Source organism: Bactrocera oleae, chromosome 2 (genome assembly GCF_042242935.1).
Source record: "Bactrocera oleae isolate idBacOlea1 chromosome 2, idBacOlea1, whole genome shotgun sequence".
Classification (NCBI taxonomy): Eukaryota; Metazoa; Arthropoda; class Insecta; order Diptera; family Tephritidae; genus Bactrocera; species Bactrocera oleae.
The window spans coordinates 94328427-94351146 of NC_091536.1; the positions used below are offsets into that span (position 1 = coordinate 94328427).

Consider the following 22720-nt stretch of genomic DNA (forward strand, 5'->3'; position numbering starts at 1 on the left):
AACGGGGGTGAACTGGCGCAAACGGTGGCCAAGCTAGACTTGACTGCCAAGAAAAGTATGCTCTGTGCTTGGCAGAGAATCATCTGCTATGAGCGTTAACGACCAAACTCTTAATGCGGATCTATACTGTCAACAATAGGACAATCTAAAAGAAGATAATTGCTTGGAACTAGAATTAAGTGACTACTATTTGTTTCGGTTTCTGGCGAATGCATTAGCTGGTGAAAAATCCGCCTTAAGAGAAGCTTGTGAAAACCGAGTATCCCAGTTTTTAGTAAATAGGAACGATAGTTTCTATGAGAGTGGCAAAATGGATATTACCTTCAAAATGACAACAATTCCACCTAAATCGGATTATTCTAACTATGCTAAACAAAACCTTTAAATTTATGCAAAAATAATGGATTTCTTTTTATTAGATCTCATATCATATAAAGCTGATAAATTCTTTCCAGCACACTTTTGATACAGCGGAGATGCAATTAGTTATTAAATTTAAATGATCACATTTATGTTCCTAAGCCTAAAGTTTGACCATATAGGTGTTAAAGAAAGCCCAGGAAACCCCTTAGTGATTACACTCGTATAATAAAAGAAATGTGTGTGTATTTTGCAAATATGTATTTTTATACCCTGGAACAGGATATATTAAGCTTGCCACGATGTTTATAACACCCAAAAGAAAACGTCGGATAGCCTATAAAAAATATAAGTAAGTAAGTAATCAGCGTGACGAGCCGAGTCGATTTCGGCATATCCGTCTGTAGATACACCAACTAGTTTCTCAGTTTTTGGGATATCGTTCTGAAATTTTGCACACGTCCTTTTCTCTACAAGAAGCTGCTAGTTTGTCGGAATCGCCGATATTGCATCACTATAGCATATAGCTGCCATACAAACTGAACGTTCGGAATCAAATCCTTGAAATCTTTTTTGTATTTGACGAGATATCTTTAAGAAATTCGGTATATATTATTTTCTAAGACAACGCTACAATATATGATGAAATTTTCTACATCGAACTACTATATTATATAGCTGTCATACAAACTGAACGATCATACTCAAGTTCTTCTATGGAAACTTCGCTATTTGTGAAGAGTACTTCAGCTTTGGTGCAACCGAAGTTAACGTTTTATTAAATCTCCAGAGAAAACTGCTTAGATCGGATTTCTATAGCACACTGCGACCATCAAAATCAGAACAAAGATATTTTTATACCCTTTTAGGTTATGGAAAATGCACTTGTGAAGAGTATTATACTTTCAGTGCAGTTGAAGTTAACCGTTTTTCTTGTTTCTTAATACACTTGCTACCCTCAAAAATTTATTAAATTTTTTAATAGTTGTTTTCATATTCGAACCAAATATTTCATTAAATTTACAACTTTATTTTGAAATAAATCATGCGCTGATTTTACAACTACGCAATTCCTTTTCACAAAATATTTTATTTGATATTTTATATTAAATATTTAATACATAAGTACACATATATAAATATATTAATGTTTATACACGAGTATATAATTGTTAACTGTTAAAGCCAATCGGCAGACACACTAATACACATGTACGCCCATTTAGAGATATAAATGTGTATTTGCAACAACTGGTGTGCAACCAATCGTTCTATGGTAGTTTGTATATGTATGAGTGTGTGTATGTATTTCATTATCCTGTTGGTCTTATCATCACGACCGACTGCCCCAATGCCTTATATTATATGTAAATTGAATATGTAGTTGACTAAGGTAGTCGGTTAGAACTGAAACTTCTCGTTGCAGTGTATTTATAAGTTGCGATATTTACGAGAGCACAAAAGAGCGTTGTATAGAAAATACTGGGTTTTGCTTTGGTACTAAAAAGTTTTGCGCATGCGCATTGCAATTCGAATTTTTGGCGCCATTTTTGGTTTGTTTTCATTGCCTTTGGTTCCAAATCAGCTGTTTTCACGCACGAGCTCCTTGCTTACACTAAAGGATGACAAAATCTCCCTCTCTCTCACTTTGGTGATTCGCAGCTCTCCATTTCAACTTGGTCGCATAAATACCTTTTCACCAATGCAGTTTGCAGTTCGAGTGCGCTCTCAAGGCGTCCAAATCGGAAGCTGTAAATACCGTTATTTCGCTGCTTTAGTCAGCGTTGCAGCTCTGTCTCACATTTACTGTTGCTGCCCCCGTTAAATTGCCTTTGACACTTGGCTTCTTGCAGGCCATCATCATCCTCGTCGTTATGACCGTCGTTTTCAATGCTATAACTGTCGTCGGCCAACGGGTTTGCTTCGTGCGTGTAAGGGGATTCTCACATGCCCCATCAGAGTGTGGTGCTTCGCATAGCGTTGCAGCACAGCTCCTAAGCGTTTGAGGTGCCGCGTTTCAGTGTTGTTCAAGCCGCGTAAGACTTTGGTTCGCTTAGGAAGCGTAGTCTCGGCATTCAATTCGATTTTACTTGGTTCAAAATAAATACTTGGTGGCCACATGAAATTTCTCAACGCACACATACACACCTATGTAGTATATATTGTATATATGTGTGTTGTGGCACAATAGACCGGTAGGACGTGGCGTATACGTAATAAAATGAAAACATCATCGAATAGTGTTAGAAAAAACAAAGCAGCATAAAATAGAGGAGGGAAAAGAACCTAAGAAAAATAAAATTGCGCGGCCAACGCCAGTGGCTTAAAGGCAAAAGCAAGAACAAAACCAAAATAAACGAATGTGGCTATTGTGTACGTGTTATTGTGTTAGTGCCGGATTTAATTGGCAATGAAATGGTAAAATAACAAAAGGCAACCATTACAGCTTGTTTGTGCAGGCGTGCGTTCCTCAAATTATCTGACTGTGCGCCAAGTTTTTTTTTTTTGCCATAAAACACACGTAAACGTCAATCCTTTGCTTGTGATAAAAAGGATTTTGGTATTTTATGAAAATGATTTTGCTTGGAAGTGTTGCTGCAAGTTGTTGCGGGTAAAAGTGCTGATTAAAAAAAAATAATTAAAAAGAAAACCAAAAAATTAATAAATAAAAAAAGGTAAAGGTAAACTGATATTCAATTAAAAATTGCCGCAGAGAAACTAATATTCTACCTTTGTTAGCACATACATACACATACCTGCGAAAAACACCCCGAAGCCAATAAACGCGGCCATTTAAAAATGTTTAAATGTGTTGTACAAAATGCAGTGCATTAATTATTTACATTTCGTTTACGGCATTTGATTGAAATAATGTTTTTGCATGCAGTGTTTTGCATTGAAAGTGTTAAATAATTGAGTGAATCGTTTTGTGCGCCTAAAAATATGCAGCGCTATTGTCAATGGGAGTATGTGCATCAATTTAATAACTAAAGGTATATTAGCAATGAAATATTTATAGCAAACCGTTATAAGCATTAAGCAAATGAAATTTGTTTCATGTGATATATTGACTTTATAAAATTAATATTGGACAAAATTTGTATTGCCAAAATATATTTAGCTCCAAACAATTTAGCTAATAATGTTTTACTTTTTTTAAATGCTTTAAAATTGTAATATAAATTTTATGGATATCAAAAATACTATTATTTCAAATTTTTATTTGTTAAAAATTGGGTTTTTTTTCTCATACACTTATTCATTAAACTTATTTTCCTATTCTATAATTAAAGTTATAGAATAAAGTTTTGTCTGAAAATGTTGCTTCCATTTTGGCAGAGTGATTGCTTTAGAAATATAAATTCGATGGATATCAAACATATATTTTTTTTAATTTTCATTTCATAAAAAACAGTTTTCTTTTGCCGAGATTTGACACACTCTCTATTAAAACGTAGTAAAGAAAAAAATTATATTAAATATTTCCCTTAGACTATATATAATGTAATGACAAAAATATTATAAATATAAATATTCAAATAATATCCATTTATTTGGTTTATGTGTAACTACGCTGAGTTAGAAAAATTCGCAAATATTTTTCTATAATTTTTATATTCTTTAATTAAGGTTATAGAACAAAGTTTGGCCTGAAAATTTTGCTTACATATTGGAACACATCATTGATAAATAGTAACAGCAAGTTCTTCAAGATAACAGTGTGGATTAAACACTACTTTTACAACAAACAGTTAAGAGTGAAAACCAGGTTTTAGTATCCCTAGTCAGATGAAAAAACAACGACCAAACGGACTGCCTTTGGATGCTTATATAAATACTTGAACAAATGTTTATAATTCAATTATAAGTATATATATTTTTTTTACTTGAGGGCTACTATAAAGATATTATTTTATGTTAAATTTATAATTTTATTTAGCATAGTTAGCAATATATGTTGCCAGTTTGCAGGTAATAAACATATGGCCACTCTCTTAGAAAATTCCGTACCTATTGGCAAAACAATTGCTACATTCGATTTTAGTAAACTCCTCTTAAGACGAATTTATTGCTACCAAAATCATTTGCCATAGATAGGCACAAAGAGTAATCACCTGAAGCCTGGGACGATAACCAACCAAGCTGCCAGATTTCTGGGGCGGCATTATCGGTACATATGGCCAGGCGTTATCCTGATGAAAAATAGCTTCTCTCCTCTTGGCCGAAGTTGTCTGTTATTGGGCGATTGTTTCTTTAAGGCGGAATTGTTGGCTGTACAAGTTTTCGCTTAAGAAATGGATCGCTTCTGCTGTGACTTGCAGTTGAAAATTCGGTTAATGAGATTTTTGGTGATAACTCGTTTGGTACCCATATATCGGGCCTTACTTAAATGGCTCCAATTTAAATAATGCTGACGATCTCTCATTACTTTGTCAGTATTTTCGACGTGTGGTTTTCCAGAGTGTGGTGCTTCTTTGACATAAAAGTTGCCAGAACAGAATCGATGAAATCAAAAATGCGTGGGTTATCAGTCCCCATATTTGACACGAGCACAAATAATACTGAGTCAAGTAATCACAACACTGTCCATCGGACTTACACAATGTGAGATACTTAATTTAATGCCATCTATCGGAAAACTAACGGATTTATTTTTACTAGATTTTATATAAGCAGTATTAGAAAGATTCAACCCAGAGAATCAATCTTTTTCTTCTGGGATAGTTATAAAAGCTACTGAAGCTGCTCAGCGATCGCTTGAAATTTATTTGGTATGATATGACCAGTGATTGTTTATTTCTTTAATATAAATTTATTTAAATAAATAATAATAAATTTATTTGTTCAGTGCAAATACAATATAATTCCTCATTGCGATGTTTAAGTGAGTGTGAAGATTGAATATTTGTTGATACTTTCCGATGTTTGGGCTTAAGTACAATAATTTGGGTCGAAAATAAATAAAACAATAAAGTGATGTAATGTAAAAAAGGTGTATTTAAAGTGAAAAAAAGGTTAAAGTTTGATTCATATATGAGCTTCCTCAGTTAAATTGTGCCCTTTGGGCGCATGAAACTGTGATATAAACTAAAATTTTCTATTCAGTGGATGTTGCACTCATTTTTATATAATAGAAGATTTTTGTAAGTTTAAAAAAAAAAATGTTTTAAGTTTGAAATCTATAAGGTCTTGCTATTGTTTGGGTGAGATAAAATCAGATAAAACTAGGAAATTTAAAAAATGAAACGATCTTAAAATCAGTGTTCAAAGGTAGGTACTTTTTACTATAACCTGTTCTTTGCCATACAATGCACCACATTTACGAATTCGCTCGGCACCACGTCAAACTACACGCTGATGGTGACATTAAAATTTGTGTAATTGTTCTTTAGTGTGCGTGGACGTGGAAAATTTATTTGCTCCTCGAGGAAGTCAACAGCCATAAAAATGGCCAACCGCCTCAACCACGGCGAAACAATCAACACAAGCCAGCTGACTGCGGCCAACGCAACACATAACCGGATCCATAACCATGTGCGACTGAAGTAATATAACAGTTGCACGCGGTGACCGTTGCTGGTGGCAGCCACAAAAGAAGAACACAAAACCTTTTCTTTCTTTCCGTTATTAAGGCTTCCCTTGGCAGTATATGTATTTTTGCTGGCGGTTTGGTGGGTGCAGCGGTCAGCATCATTTTCATAATGAACATCATCACCAACTTGCAACATTGCGCTCAGATTGCGTTTGCAACGCCTTCACTTTCTTGCTGACATTGCCGGTTTTCAAGGCAACAGTAGGCACACACACACACACCCGCGCGCGTAATCACGCTATAATTTATACTATGTGTGTTCAGTTTACTAAGCAACTATGTTGCAAAGTTGCCAAGTTGCAGTTTGCTGTAATTTTGTTGTAACCAGCATTGTTTGCTGTTTGATGGATGCTTAAGTTTCTGGCAAGCTGCTGCGTTGCTCTGTTTAAAGTTCTATACCTTACAGTTCATAGTTTTTTATCGCAGTTCTTGAACTCCCAGCACTTCTTGCTCCCTCTACCTTTCGCTGGTTCGAGAAATGCTGATTCTGCCACAGCAAAGATCTTCAACCAAAGCCGCAAAATCATTCAAGAGTACCAGACTCTAGCAGCTTGCTCACTCTCACATGCTCAGTCAGTTCGTGCGGCAGTCTGTCCAATGTATGCACACTCACGCACTCACGAGCTCTTCACATGAGTTTTCCAAATTTTAATCATGTCCATCCTGGGCCCATATAAAGTGTTAAATGCTCGAAACAAAAGCATTTCATTATGCCTCTTCCGCCCAATTATTTACTGTGGATTCCCTTTTGCATGTTGAAACGTGTAATTGTTATTGCAAGGGAAAATGAGAAGTAGCATGTATGGCTGACCGTTCAACTTAACCGACTTATTACACTTCATCTTTATTTGCCAACGCCTTTTCTCTTTCCAAATGAGATGACCTACCAAGCTTAAACGATGGATGTCGACTCGTTGAACTATTTTGACTGGACAAAAGTGTAAAACGTCTTTTCGGCTAACTTTTTAAATCATTTCCCGTCTTGTACAAAAATATATCCATATATTTACAGAGATATTTGAATAAAGCAGTAAAAAGAAATAACTTTCTGAGATCAATAATTTCGAGTTCGGTTTTCACTAATTTTAGATATTATTATTTGAAACAAATTCGATCGCTTTTTAAATTCTTTGGTGAAACATATTTTATGAAAAACTTGGCACAAGTGGTTGCTTCTTATATTCTTGGATTGAGATAAATGTTTTCAACACTATCGAGCTAAGGTGTATGGAGAATGATGAGCAGCAATTTTCTCGATTTTTAATTGCAACAAACTATTGTTCATAAGAGCACTCCTAGATATATTCCACTTAGCTAAAGTTCTAGGTCTCATTCCCCTTAAGGCGATATTTCTTCGGTCCGTTGAAACTATCTAAGAGCACTTATATACATCTATCATATACATATATCTATGTAATTGATGAATTGTAAAAAACTGAAAATTTTTTAATTATATATTAAACTGGGATATAGAATAAAGTTAATAATTTGAAACTTGTATGCACCACTGCCGGTGCGACGTAGTCGACTTTTCGGCAATAGACTTAAGCTTCAGAAACGTGAAATCCAACATTTTTTTCTTTATGTTTATAATCCCATTTATCTTCAGACACAAGCTTTTTTCAATATTTGAAAGTCTGACAATATAGCAGCACGTTAAAAAGAAGCATTTTTACCCTGTTTTTTCAGCACAGAAAAAGTGTACAAGAAATCGAAAGTTTTTCTTTCCAAACAACGCCTGTCTAAACATAACAAGAGGTTTTATGAATCAGTAACAATTTAAAACCCTTGAATATATTTTAGATTTGTCATAATCGTGTTAAAACTTACAAAAAAAACACTACTTTTCTATATTATAAAAAAAAGCAAAAAAATCAATTCTTTTTTTCAAACCGCGAATATAGACGATCCCCTTAGGCCTTCTCCTAAGCCTAAATAGATTAAATTTCACGCCAAAAATATATTCGCATGCTGGACATGCCACCAAGGGTTCTCAAGCGGTAAGTAAATAATTTTCATGAAATTAAGTTTACTTGCATTAGAGTTTGAGCCTCTTACCCTCCGGGCGATAACTCTGCACCCATCACTTTCCTCTATGGCAACCAATTTAACATTATTCGTCAGCGAAATGCTGATCTTTTTCATTATGATAATATTTTGAGTGCACATGTAAAGCCAATGGCCATATGAGAATACAACCATGTTTCAAGGTTGAACCAACTAAGTAAGCCAGAACTGACTAACTGTTGTCTATTCCAAGTAACAATTATGTGAATACATATTTACATGTTTTGTGCATGTTCTTATAACGGACATTTTATTTTCAACACTATTTTCCTATGACTAATTTCAGTAAATTATCTGCAGCAATTCAAAATTTGTATATTAGGGGGAACCAAAAAAAAACACACAACAAAATATATATTTGCTGTACTAATTGTTTTAAAAATTGAAGGGGTTATTTATACATATATTAAGAATACGAAGTAAAATTTTGTAGAATAAAATAGAGTTTTTTCGAGTTTCACGGCATCACCGATGGATTAAAAAAAAACCTCCACTGTTACAGTAGATGAAATCTAAAAAAAATTCTCTACTTAAAGATATTGTTCATACTATGATCTACGTTCGAAATGACAGCATTAAAAAAAAGTTGATTATTACCCGAAATTTTTATAGTTTTTGACTTGACAAAATTCGATCAAACAACTGGTTGCTGAAAAAATTGGATAGTGATGGAATCATTTGTCGCCGAGTATCCATTTAACCAAATTCTGAAAATTCTGGTTCGAAAAAAAACGCGTTTTAGGATAAACTAACAATACTGATTTAACTGGGCGGCTACACTTCTGTAGGCTGTGAGGTTATGATAAAATTTTACCATCACCTGTGTGAATGCAACAAGCTTTCAATTGCTTCAAACTTCAACTTTTTTTCTTATTTGTAGTAATATAACATTATAAAAGCGTTCATAGATTTCCATACAGACACTTATGTACCACCTTAATGACAATATTTTTCCTCTTAATCATCTCCCAGCAGGCTCAGACACACACCTTTCGCGTAAAAAAATTAAACAAAAACCAAAACAAATATCAGCACAGAGATATGTAAACCACAGTATCCATATTTACTGTTTCTTCTCGGAATTCAAGGATAATTGCATGAAATGCTATGCCAGTTGTCAAGGCGTTGATGTGCTAACTAAATGGCAGACTTACCGCACAGCCATAATTTAAGTCATTTTTCTAAATTACCTTTTGAATGTGCCAGAAAAAAGTATACAGAAAAACAAAAACACCGACAACCCAGAAACTAGCGTACTTTTAACATGGAAGGATTCACATATGCTCACACTTACAATCCTGCATACTCGTATGTATATTAAAGTATGAAGCAGTTTGGCTCATAAACATGAGAACAGCACAACCGAATGCATAATTACAGCAAAAAAAGGAGTTCCGTTATAGTTATCGGTTTGGTTGTATGGGTGTGTGTGCATATATGTATATGTCAGTTGAAGGTTAACTGGAATAACTTAAGTGGTGTCTATGTACACTATGTACTTATTTACATATGCAAACTCGTATATGTTTAACCATAATAGAGTATGTTTGTTTGTGTATGTTTGTAACAATTACCGTTGATGGAAGGATGCAAAGCTGAGAGTTATTGCAAATGGTATAGCGTAGTTTCCGCTTGGAAATTAGAAAAAAGTGGGTTAAATGAACTGATGGTGTAGACTAGCCACATAATAAACCATTCTCAACTACCGGAAACACTATGCTATATATGTATACGGGTGTATGTAAGTGTATATGTATGTAAGTATACATGCATGTATTTTTATAGTAGACGAAAGGTGGAGAGCGCTCAAAGCGGGTCAAATAAATAAATAAATGATACCGATAATTATTTTAGAAACTAAGTAAACAATATGTGTTTAGTAAAAGCGAGACAAAACATATGGTGGCAATAATATTTTCGTTTAAAAACAATGTGCAGTTCATATAGACAGTGTGTGCTAAAGCAGAGGTTTTTTGGAAATCTGTAGCAACAGGAGTTGTTAGAAGAAAGTGATATCTGTATAAATAACGATATATTAAAACTAATAAATTTATAATAAACAAAAAGTACTAAAGGTATGATTATAAATAATAATATTGGATATTCAATTTCAATTCAATATTTATGTTATATTTGCAAGCGTTTCACATAAAGCTTCTAAAGTTCTTATTACTCCTATACTTTTATAATCTACTCATTTCTGTAAAATTGCATATTTCAACGTTTTAAGTGTGCTGAGAAAAAATAATAATTTAAAACTACTTTGGCTGGAATTGATGATTCCCGGCTTATGTTATTGTAGATATTATACAATATATTGTTTTCCTAACTGCTGCACTAGTACGTAATTCGAAATGCGCAGAAATGTAGACAAGAGTTTAGTACAAAAACAGTTTTTGATAACTGAACCAATGAATTGGAGTCGTAATCTACATTGAACAATTAGGTGGTTAAAATATTTTTGAAATGCGCTTGCTTCTTAGTTTAATTAAGAGAGCATTAGCACTCAGTTTGATGGTCTAGACTGGTGGTGCGTTAAGCGCAAGTTAAAAATAAACTTAAAAAAAATTTTATTTAATAATATTGCATATAATCATATAATATATAAAATATAAATTGCAAATTTTTTATTCTATATAAAATACTTACCTTTGTTATATTTATTTCAAAACACATTATCTTACAATAATATATTATTACAATTAATTAATTAAGTTTCATAAAAATGTATTTGAAAGTTAGAAGAGTTAGTTAGTGGAGTTTTAAAACTTTCTACGTGTAAGATTTATAAGCAAAGAAATTTTAGAAAGGTCAAAACTTTTACTAACAAACGAAAGCTCGTGAAAGATCTCATTTGGCTTCGAATTTATAGTATAACGTAAGTATGAAAGAAAGCATAATAATTTCGTTCTGTGAATATTGCCGATGACCCAAATTTTTTCAAATTTTTAGTAAATAATATAACCCTAACCATTGAAAACTCAGCCTATTTCAAGATTTTTTAAACTGAAAAAAATGCATAGAAAGAATGTTTTAATGAGCTATAACTATCTTTATAATAAAATGTATATATTTTTTGAGATTAATATAAAGCGGTGGCTGTATAGCTAGTAACCTGTATGCCTACACCCATTGTACATCGACAAGGTGCAATTCAAAAGTTTCAGGACTTTTTAAACAACGCGGCTTCTAGTGGCGCCATCTGTATGAAATTATTATCCCTCAATTCTGTATTCTTCAGTGTTGTCGTATAAAATTTATATAACAGCTGACTTGTATAACAGCTGAGATATCGCGCTACATGTGACATTACAGTGTCGGTCGGAAAATGAGCATCGAGCAAAGAGCCAACATTAAGTTTTGTTTTAAACTTGGTAAAACTTTTACCAAAACTCATCAAATGATGAAACAAGTTTACGGCGATGATTGTCTATCCCGTAGCCGTATTCACGAGTGGTTTAAACGTTTTCAAGTGGGACGGGAGGACTTGGAAGACGACGAAAGTTCGGGCCGGCCAAAAGATGTTGTGAACGAAAAAAACATTTATTCACAATTCATTAAAAAATAGCCGAAATCATCGCTTAAATATATGGAATCGGAATTATCAATATCCGCAGCGTCGATTTATCGAATTTTGACAGAAATTTTGGGCCTCAGAAAGGTTTGTGCTCGATTTGTCCCGCACACTTTGATACAACACGAAAAAGACGTCAGAATTCAACATTCAAGAGACATCATTAAAGAGGCCAAAAAGGATCCAAACTTTTTGTTCGCCTGATATGGCACCCTGCGATTTTTATTTGTTCGGAAAACTACATTTGGCCATGAAAGGAAACCGCTATGCTGACGTTGATGCCATCCAAAAGGCAACGACCGCCATCCTAAACGCTATACCGACAAATGACCTAAAAAAGTCATTCGATAACCTTCTTGAACGTGCAAAACGTTGTATTCAGGCGGAAGAAGATTATTTTGAAGGCGGCCAATAAATTAAAAAAAAAAAAAACAAATAATATTCGTTTTATAACAAAAGTCCTAAAACTTTTGAATTGCACCTTGCATATGTACGTGGCCGAAAAATGTTTTCTTGTATATTTGATCTGAAAGAAAATCTCAATAGTTTTTCAATTATATATACATATATACCCGGACCAAACTCTACATTCTAACAAAATATTTTACAGGCTACGCAATATGCAAAGAGCTTACAAACTTAAAACTTTTTAATAACATATTTTCGTATTTTCTAATTGTAATTTATACTTTAATTACATTTCTGCGCTATATCTAAAACAGACAGTCATAAAAACTTTACTCTCATAAATGTCAGATCAATTTACTTTGAAATTTGTAACCGTCTAGTTTTTAATTAAATAATTATTTTTCTGTATGCTGCAGTACAACAAAATTGCCGAACAAATAAGCTGCATAAAGTAGAAAAACTTTTTATGTGGGAATAATTTGAAATTAATTTCGGAACTTTGTCATATTAGTTTTATTTTAAGCTACTAATATGCTTCCGGCTTAAATTTACATTTACTATTAATAGAATATGTGGCAGCACACATATATACTCGTGCATATGTATGGGTGTGTACATACAACCACATGTTGCAAATTCCTGTTTGTATCAGTGTATTTACAAAATTGTTAAACAATATCCGAAATTCCGCTATCAAATGCAATGTACCGTTATAGCTTACATATAAAACTTACCATAGGTATGTCCGCGCCGGCATATCCTGTATGCAACATGTCCCTTAAGATCCGACCATAACCTTGTTAACAATTTTCCGTTACATTTTATAACTGTCCTTCGTTATCCGAAACTCACTTCCGCTATAGAGGCAGACTGTCACGAGAGTCACTTCCGCCTCCAAACAATTGCCTGTTGATTTTTGGCGAATTTTTTGTTTTCGTTTTCGCTTTTGTTGCAAGCACTGATGCCTTACCACAAACTCAATTACCAATTTGAGCAGCGCCGCACTATGGCAAGTTGTCGAGGGCACGAAGCGGGGGGCCTATTTCTGGTTGTGGTCTTCAACAATACCCCGAAAAAATAACAGAAACCTAAATAAATAATTCTGAAGTGATAGCGCTGCCTGTGGCGCTTGCCGCGGTATTGCACGGGGGGTATGCCAGCAGTTTCTTTTGTCCATTTTGTCCATCTGTGGTTAATTTTAATTTATAAAGAGACGCCGCATGCCACAACACCACACTGATGCTGGCAGTCATGAGGGTAGGCACGCCGACCTTCGGCAAACAGCAACCAGAGGGCTCAAAAGGAAAGCAACAAATATGCACCATACAAGTAAATACATATAGTGTATATATATATGTACCATTGTATTAAAGAGCAGTGTCTAAATACGTTATGTATGCTTATATGTCGGATACAGTAATTGGTTAGTTTGAAAAATTAGGTGTTAACTGAGTTTCGTTTGGAACAGCGCAGGAGGATTAAATAAGGTCTAACATTTTAGCAAAAAATCAACTTAAATTGTAACATTATTCCAAAACCTTTAAAAATAATTTTTTTTAAATTTTATCGAACAGAATTTTATTTCCGAATTTTTCAAGGTAACATGGGATCGTTGGTTCGCTTTCGATGTTATGCTAGTTTTCTAATGCTGATACAATATTTTTCAAAAATGTATGTTACTTGCTTACTGTTTTTCATGTACTATATAACAATACATAGGATGACGAAACGTAACAGCAAAAATATTTCGAAAAAACCACCTAAAGCCTACAGAAAACAAGTAAGAAAGATCTTAGTTCGGCTGCAACCGAACATTTTATACTCTTGCAGCTTGCAAGGATCAAACTAGTAAAAATGCCTTCAGGTGTTAGGATAACTTATATTAAAAAATGTTATGAAACAATTTAGGATTAGATGAAATTTTAATGGATTACAATCAAATTTGGTATTTAAACCAGAGGATCGCAATTCATTATTTTAAGGATATAAGGTTTGAAACAATGTCTAGACCAATTTTATTTATATTCTCACACAATTTCTAAGAAAACTTGTTCATTTAATTTTATTAAAGTATCGCACATTTTGTCAGGTGGAAAGTCGAAAATTATTATATAGGCTATATTGGGAATAGAGAATTGAATGGGCTAGTTGAGTTAATTTTGACATTGCTGAGGTATACTTGAAATCATCTTTTCAAGCAGTTTTATAAATACATATATAACTCACACATTAAACGACATGCCAAGCTTTGATAAAATAACGAAAACCAAAATATGTAGTATTTGGGAGTTGGGGTAATATGGCGTTTTAAGGGCGTGACATCGTCCTCACATTTTTGCCAAAAAGCATGTGTACCAAGTTTCAACAAGATATCTTAATTTTTACTCAAGTAGACCGACATCCGGATTTCAACTCGTCTCGTCATCCTGATCATTTATATATATGGTATATAATCTAATATATATCTCGATTAGTTTTAGGTGATACAAACAACCGTTAGGTTAACAAAACTATTATACTCTGTAGCCACATATTGCGAGAGTATAATTAAAATCGTATAACTGGTCAAGAAACACATTTTTTTTTATAAAAAAGCAAGAAATGTTTTGTGTAAAATTTCAGTCTATACAAACAGATGTACATGCCTAATTCGACTCAGCTCGTCATGCTGATTACTTATATATATTTTTTATAGGGTCTCCGACAATTCCTTCTACAATACATAGATGTTACAAACTTTGTGACAAACTTAATATACCAAAGGGTACTAAAAAATAGGTGGCCATTTCACATTACAAGAATTAGATATTAATCAGAAATAAATATCCTTTCTGCTACTTATAAAATCTCATTAATAAAAATCTATCTAAACTTATCAGGTGATCCTCGTATTTTCGCACTAAATAGCCCTCTGTTTGCTGTTGGTGGCGAAAATTGTGGTGAAGGCTGCCGGCGGTATATTGTTAACGCATTATCTCAGCGTTGGCAGCTGTCAACACAAATGCTAAATTACGTTTTGGTGAGGTGGTGAGCTGGTGAGCTGATAAGCTGGTGAGCGTGGCGTTTTAACATATTTTCGTATTTCATTTAAATTTTTCTTCATTTTTGGCCTTTGCAACGCGCAAGCATCCAATTCATATGTCTGTTGGTTTTTCCCCGCTAAATGATGTGGTTTTATTTTGTGGCAACTTTAACAAGTGTACGCTTTTATTGTAGTTGTTGGTGTCTTCATCACAGTCCAGCTGGCAGACCGTGCTGTTACAATTTCATTAATAATGAAAAGGAATAATTTGTCATCAGGCAGCGCGCAGAATTGCTACAAAACGCCGTAATTCTTGATTTCATACCTACATGGCTAAAATGTGCGCGGTTGAATGAGCTTGAAAGCGAAAAAACAAATATGAAACGAAAAGAGACCGAAAGGAGCTGTAAAAAAAGAAGAAAACAGTCAGCTGTTGGAAAGCATACCAGAGAAAAACCTGTCAAAGCAAACATTTTTAAAAATAGCGAATTTTATAAAGACTCATGAGCTGGACGACCTTTTGATGCTTTGTGTATTGAATTTCATTTTACTTTTTATTTCTATCTGTGTTGGAATTTTTATGGTCATGCGTGCGAATTTTTGAATTTCGTAGATGGGCAAAAATTGTTAGCACAAAAAATTTCACAGTCAATTAATTTTGCAAAATGAGATACAAGCAAAAAAACATTTATACAAATATATTTATGTTCGTTTTTTTCCTGCAATTAAATATATACGAGTAAGTGTATGTATACATCCATAGGTCCAAAGGTTCAAATGCGCTTAATTCCTTTGAAAATAAAATTAGTTTCAAGTCAATATTTTGTCAATTAAACGTAATTAAGTGTTCTTGCATTTTTGTAGATTTGTTAAAAAAATTTAAAACTTTGAATTAAAAATTCTGATGTAATCGGCGTTTGCTGCTTAGACTTATCTCAAACCCAAAACGCAAAAGAAAAACATTTTTAATATAGGTGAATACAGATCGAAGGGCTAATCAAAATTTTGATTTTTGAAAAAATGGCGGCTTCGTAAAAAACGCGTTTTCGGTGAAAAAGTTTACAATTCAGGGAAGTTATTATCAAATATCCGAGTATCACTCGATCATTATATGACAAATATATCTAAGAGAGTTGTGTGAACAGTTCAAATCGGTCTTTTCAGTTGCCGCGTAGAAATTTTCATTCCCGACTCTGAAAACAGCGTCTCACAAAAAATGGGTTCTTCATATCTCCGAAGCTCTTTGACGATTAAGTAGCTAAAAATAAGTGACATTAAAGTAATACAAAATTTACTTAAAATGTGCCCAAAATATATACAAAATATATATTATTATATACAAAAAGGTCGTGCTGTATAAAGATTTATTCCAAAACATGCTAAAGAAGTAGAGAGTCTGCAGTAATTATTATATTGTAATATATATAACACTAAACAATTAGTATACCTATAAAGTACCTATTCAAAGATTGATCTATCGATGTGGTAGATTCCCCGGTTGGTAGCAAAGAGGAATTCGAAAAAATAATTGACCGCAGCAGCACTTAAGTCATTAGTCTACTAGTCCCTGGTAGATCCCGACTAAATAGACACCATAGAAAAATTAATTGAAAGTCTGCTAGATTGGAAAATATTTCCGTTCAAGATATTTTTGAACAATCAATTTAATTCGAGGCATTTGCAAAGGCTTTAAGATTTCATTGCTCTTAGCATCGTTTTCATTTCCCTCTTTCGCTTTAATCTTTCTATTCTACTCCACCTAGTTTCTAGTTCTTAGATCTGAGATAAATGCTTTGCGACGATATTTAGGCTGCATACTTATCCACACTACCCCACATAATTTTGGGTATTTCATTGTCGATAATAATCCTGGGTAGGCTGTACGCTAGAAAGTTTTTGGACTTGCCTATTTAAATATTCTTATCGACGAAGAGTTTTAAGAAAAAGGTAGACATATTCATGATTCAAATCAATTAATACGAAACACTTGCTACATGCGGAGAAAGGGGGGATTAGTGAAAAGTTATGTGTACGGCACTACTTCCTTTTATATATATTAAAATCATATATAAAATATCGCATAAAATACATTTTACAACTAAAGAGAGAAATGCTTTTCATGCACAAATACTACAATATAAAAGTTAGAAAAAGGCAGTCAAAATAAAGTACAACGAAAGCAATATAACAACACAAATAACATGCGTAGACGGGCACGAGTGATTCAGATATCTGCCACGAAAAATTCTGCTTTATAAAAATGTTTTTCCACTCCGATGTGATGGCATTTACAGTTATTTGCCTTGAACTTGACGACACCTCGCCAGGCATTTGCTCAGCGCTCTTGGCAAACAGCCACCGGACCTGACCTGACCGCAGTCGGTGTCGCCAGGGCGTCAAAAGGGCGCTGCGTCGGCCAAAATGACAGTGTGTGAAGCAACAACAAAAGCACAACACACAGTGACAATACAGTGAGAGCAGCGGCAGCCAAAAGCGTAAAATCACGCAAATACTCGCTGGAAAATTGCTTTGAGGAAGCGGCAAACGGTTAAAGCTCGTTAAAGCACATTGAAGGCGCTATATCGGATTTTTTGGCAAACTTTCGTTCCTTTGTGTCTGCATGTGCAACCAACTGAATTTATTCCACTAACATTTATTTCGAGAAAGAAATATTTGAATTTCCATTTAGCTTTGGAATTTGATGTGTTTTTAGGAACTTTTGCGCATTGCTTAGCTAACGATTTATTTATTTAAATTCCGTCGATGATCGCAAGTTGTACACTTTGTGCCTCGTAATTTGTAGAATTTGCATGCATTTTTGGCACGGCGCTGTTTCACTGGTTGTAATGGAAAAATTTCAACAATAAATAGCATTAGAAATAGAAATTTTCACCCGATGTGACTACTCAAAGCTATGCGACTCTGTCAGCTTAACTTCGCTTTCGAAATTTTTCTCGGTTGCGCTCGGCAGTGCGCATCACTTAATTCTCGAGTTTATTACCGCATTAAGCTAAATGCAGAAAATGGAATTGCCATTTGCAAAAGTGCTACTTGGACTGTCATATTCGCAAATTAAAGTGCATACTAAGATTGCACTAAAGTTGTCTGCTTTACGGCATAAGAAATGTGTGCATGTTCGGAGAGAAAATTGTCTCTAATCCTCTTGAGTTGAAACGCGTAATTTCATAATATACTCATAAGAAATAAAAAGTTATTGGTAATATTTCTTATAAATTGTTAGTGTGGATTTTCTAAGAATCTATGAAATTTAAATTTAAATGAAAGAGAGGAAATCTTAGTTTGAGCAGAACTGAACATTAAACACTTCGACAGTTACAGCTCTATATCCATTTTTGTAAAAAGTCTTATAAGAGTTTCGTAGATGGAGGAAAATTGGCACTTGAAAGACAACGTTTTCTGTGTCCGGGGTCGGTTACTGAATTTATACTATTTTTACTTCGTAACGTATGGTGTATAGATATGATAAAATATTAGATATTTAGAGATGGGGACTAACTCTAAGCATAACCATTTGAAAACCAATATGTGATTTCAAGATTGTATGATATTCTTGCATTTTAGCTTTTTGACCAAGGGACCTATGCTGCAAAGAACGTGCGAACTTATAATTGTGCTCATAGTAAGCTGTAACTATTCAGGTTCAGAAATCAGTGAAATGTTTCAACAATCAGTATTGAATGCAGAAATTTAACTAATAATGTTGCGGAAACGAACAACATTTTTGACTATCCTTTATAGAGGAGATAGAACAATGTTCAGATTTCTGTGCCTTTTTTGCATCATTCAATACATATCTATCGATAATTCTAAAACAATACTTCTTTAATGTTAACTTGAAAATCAGAAAGTGTTACGCTTAAAATAAAAAGATAGAGAGAAAAAGATAAATTGTCGCAGAGAAATACGACAATACATCAGAAAAATTCCGTCTCTGGATGCACGATCAGATTTTCATTCACAGAGAAACTTTTGGCAGGTGAAATGCTACATTATTTAGAGAGTTAAATAATAGTTTAATAATTAAAGTTTGAAAGTTATAGAGAGCATATCTGTCCTAACTCGATTGCATAACAACACTATAGCATAACTTTTTTTGAATTGTTTGTGTATAAAATATACTTATATTTTAAATTTATATAATATAATATTAACAATAATACTAGTATACTTAACAAGTGGACTCACTGCTTTCACACGCTGTTTAATTAAAACATATTCATATGAAAATACTATATATTTATAGTATTATATATGCACTGTTATCACGCTATATTTAAACAGCTCTGAAAAAATTAGGAATCAAAATAATGGAGAGCAAACAATAATTGGTAATTATCACATCAGCGCTTCTATTTTAATAAACACATACATGTTTACATGCGTTTGCCTGTTCGAACATGTGTGTGTGTGGCTCAAAACATATTTATATAAAAAACATAATAACTTCAATAAACAACAGCAAAATGCATATATGAAAAATATTATATTCTGTTTTCTAGCAACACTAGGGTGGGCTATAGGCTACCACCAAATCATATCAGACACATATTTTTATACTCTGAACAGGGTATACTAAGTTTGCTACGACGTTTGTAACACCGAGTAGGCAGCGTCGGAGACTCTATAAAATTCATACACAAATGATCAGCATGACGAGCTGAATCGAATTAGCCGTTATTATCGTCTGTCTTTCTATGCGAAAAATAGTCGCTCAGCTTTGAGGCTATCGATCTGAAATTTTGCACCTGTCCTTTCCTCATTAAGAAACTGCTCATTTGGCGAAACGGCGGATATCCGATCACTATAGCATATAGGTGACAAACAGACTGAACAAACGGAATCAAGTTCTTGTAAGGAACGTTTGTATTTGTGAAGGGTATTATAGCTTCGGTGCTACTAAAGTTAACGTTTTGTCTTGTGATACTGATGGAATGATGATGATTAAGTATGCCCGTAAATGAACAATGCGGATAAACCACTGCGACTGTCGAACATTGGAGAAAAAGTTGTCCGAAATGATGATCTTCACCAGACGCAGTCGAGTCGAATCAAAGAATCTGTATAATAAAAATTGAGTATTAATAAAACCAAAATATTTGAGAGAGTAAAATTTTGTTATTGGAGTTAAGATTTCTACACCTCTGAAACACCCTTCACATAGTTAAATTCCATCACAAAGTTCAAACTCGTGTGCATGTTTATGTATGGTATAGACAAAATTTTATTTGCATTAGTTTTAAGTTGAGTTTGGTTATTATAACTGTAAATATTAAAATCATTCGTGGCCAGTTTCGAACAGTGCAAAAAGTTGCATGATTAGAAAATTTAATTACAATGGTAATAGGAAATTAAAACATGTTGATTAAATATTTGTTCACGTGGGTATACTTATGTGCAAAAGCGAATAATTAATTGGACATTTTGACGTTAATAAAATAAATTTGAAAGTAAAATTTACGTTCTGTTCAGAGAATTTAAGTTTTCTCCCCAGCATGACCATTTAAGCTACTAATACAATATCATTTCGAAAATATTAAATTATTACACTCAACTTTCAATTACAAATAGTATGAAAATAAGTTGAGTTGTGTCCTTGACTATAGCAATAGAAAATATATATAAAAACGACATAAACTATTTTATTCTCTCTGTTATTTCTTTGGAAGGAAAAGTACATAAATTATGACTTTCAAAGGACGTTGTATAAAATCTTCACGAAAAGCTATTGCAAATACGGCAATTATTCGAAAATGTCTGATAGGATTGCAATGCTCGTTATAACTTGGTGCTAGAGCAAGTTTCATTCGTTGAAAAATAGTTTTCAATAGTTCACATCGCGAGTATTTTGTCCAAATTTGAATTTCTAATTTTTTGGAATACTTTTAAAGGTTAAACCCAAAAAAACGGCTAATTTGGTATAGTAAAATAAAAATAATACACAAATTTTAAATAACTTTTAGGCGTTACCACGTAAATTATGTACAAAAATAAATGTGGTGAAATCAAAATAAAAATGATTAATCATCGGGGACTGCCACGGTAAAGCTATTGCTATTGCATATTTTTTTATCAACTCATTACTTATAATTAAAGTATAAAAATTATTTTCTATTATTGAATAAATGAGAAGTTAATATTGCTAAAAATATTTTTATTATCTTACAATACATGTAGGTTATTCAGGTTTTTATCATTGAAACCATGGATAAAGGGATGCCCAACTTATTCCAGTGTGAGAGCGCCGCAAAATTAGCGTTATTTATAACATTTTCCATTGTAGCCAGTTTGGACAAAATAATAATTTTTTCTGAAAATTTAAATACCCAACATTTATTAGGATTAAATATTATTATACATGTATCCGTTAAATACTTGTATATACAGAAACTATTTAAATCCTCCTTTGTAATTTTGTAATATATCAAAAAAATTCATTTTTGAACTTTCTATACTTAATCAAAAGAATAAATGTATAAGCTCTCAATTAATAAATGTGTTTTATAATTTTCAATTGTCATCACAAAGCATCACATACATTTCCATTTCGCTATTCTTTTAGTTTTCATTGTTTTCCAATTTTTGTTAGGTTCTTCAACAGCAGCAACAAATCTTTCTGTTCACATATTTTTCTGTAGGATTTCAATCTGGCCGATCCTCTTTTTCCAATTGCTAAGCGTCAGACCTTCTGAACTCAGGCAACTGTCAAAGTTTTGACGTCTAGCGATTGCGCTCTCACATGCAGTGAGAGATTAGTTGTGCATCTCTTTATCTGAAACTGAAACTATAGGTTTATGGTGACTGAAATAAGAAACATAAGTTAGAAACTTGATATCCTCTAAATATGTGAAAAATACCGCGTCAATGGTGGTCCCATATTCGTGTGGATCAGTATTCATTTTCAAATAAAATTTTTCCGAGTTGAAAACCGCTCTGATATTTTATCAGCGAAGTTGATGCTGAAATCGCCAACCAAGATAAGTCGTAATTCATTACCATTAATAATCCTATTGAATTACCTAATTTCAATTGTATTGTTCAATTCAAACTAGATACTGTTCTAAAAGGTGGGGTAGCTATTTACCAAAATATAAATAATGGTACTAATACTATGACTCCGAATATTGAATAATTTATTTGTTATTAATTAAATTCTTATTAAATTCCATTTTTTTATTTGCCACTAAAAAAATTGTAATTGTATATTATTTTTGAATCACCCTGCTCTTCAATTGATTTGTTCCACTTGAGATATGCGACAATACGCCTAAAAGTATGCAAGCCTTTTGATCGTGTTAGGTTCATTTCCGTTACGGAATTTCTTGATTCAGTCGCCGCGCTCAAAGCCCGCGATAATACCCTAGTCAGTATAAAAATTGGACGAAAACTTACTGAGATTGTTATTAAAACTACCTGTGCTCTCGTTTATTAAGTTTAATAATGTTGAACCATCATGGTTTTTATGAAAACTTAAGAAATTACCTGATTTCTTCGATACAGACCAGAGGACGGAAATGACAGGGAATCCTGCATGAAATGTATGTAATATCAACTGACACGGCTCCCTCGCAACTCATAGCTGATATTTGTAAGCTAATAACGAACACTTAACCCGTTTGGGAATTTTGTCTGAGCATAGCAATTACAACTTGGATGAAGATGAGGCCAATGTAGACAG

The 22720-nt window shown here is 33.3% G+C and overlaps 1 protein-coding gene across 1 annotated transcript in view; it reads left to right on the forward strand.

The window, feature by feature from the left end:
* The first annotated feature begins 2397 nt into the window (after window positions 1-2397).
* The window catches only part of Dop1R2 (dopamine receptor 2), a 92958-nt gene continuing 72635 nt past the window's right edge, over window positions 2398-22720 (forward strand). Inside the window, exon 1 of the mRNA XM_036357073.2 lies at window positions 2398-3353. The gene's annotated coding sequence lies outside the window, so the exon portion shown is untranslated. The remainder of the gene's footprint in view (window positions 3354-22720) is intronic.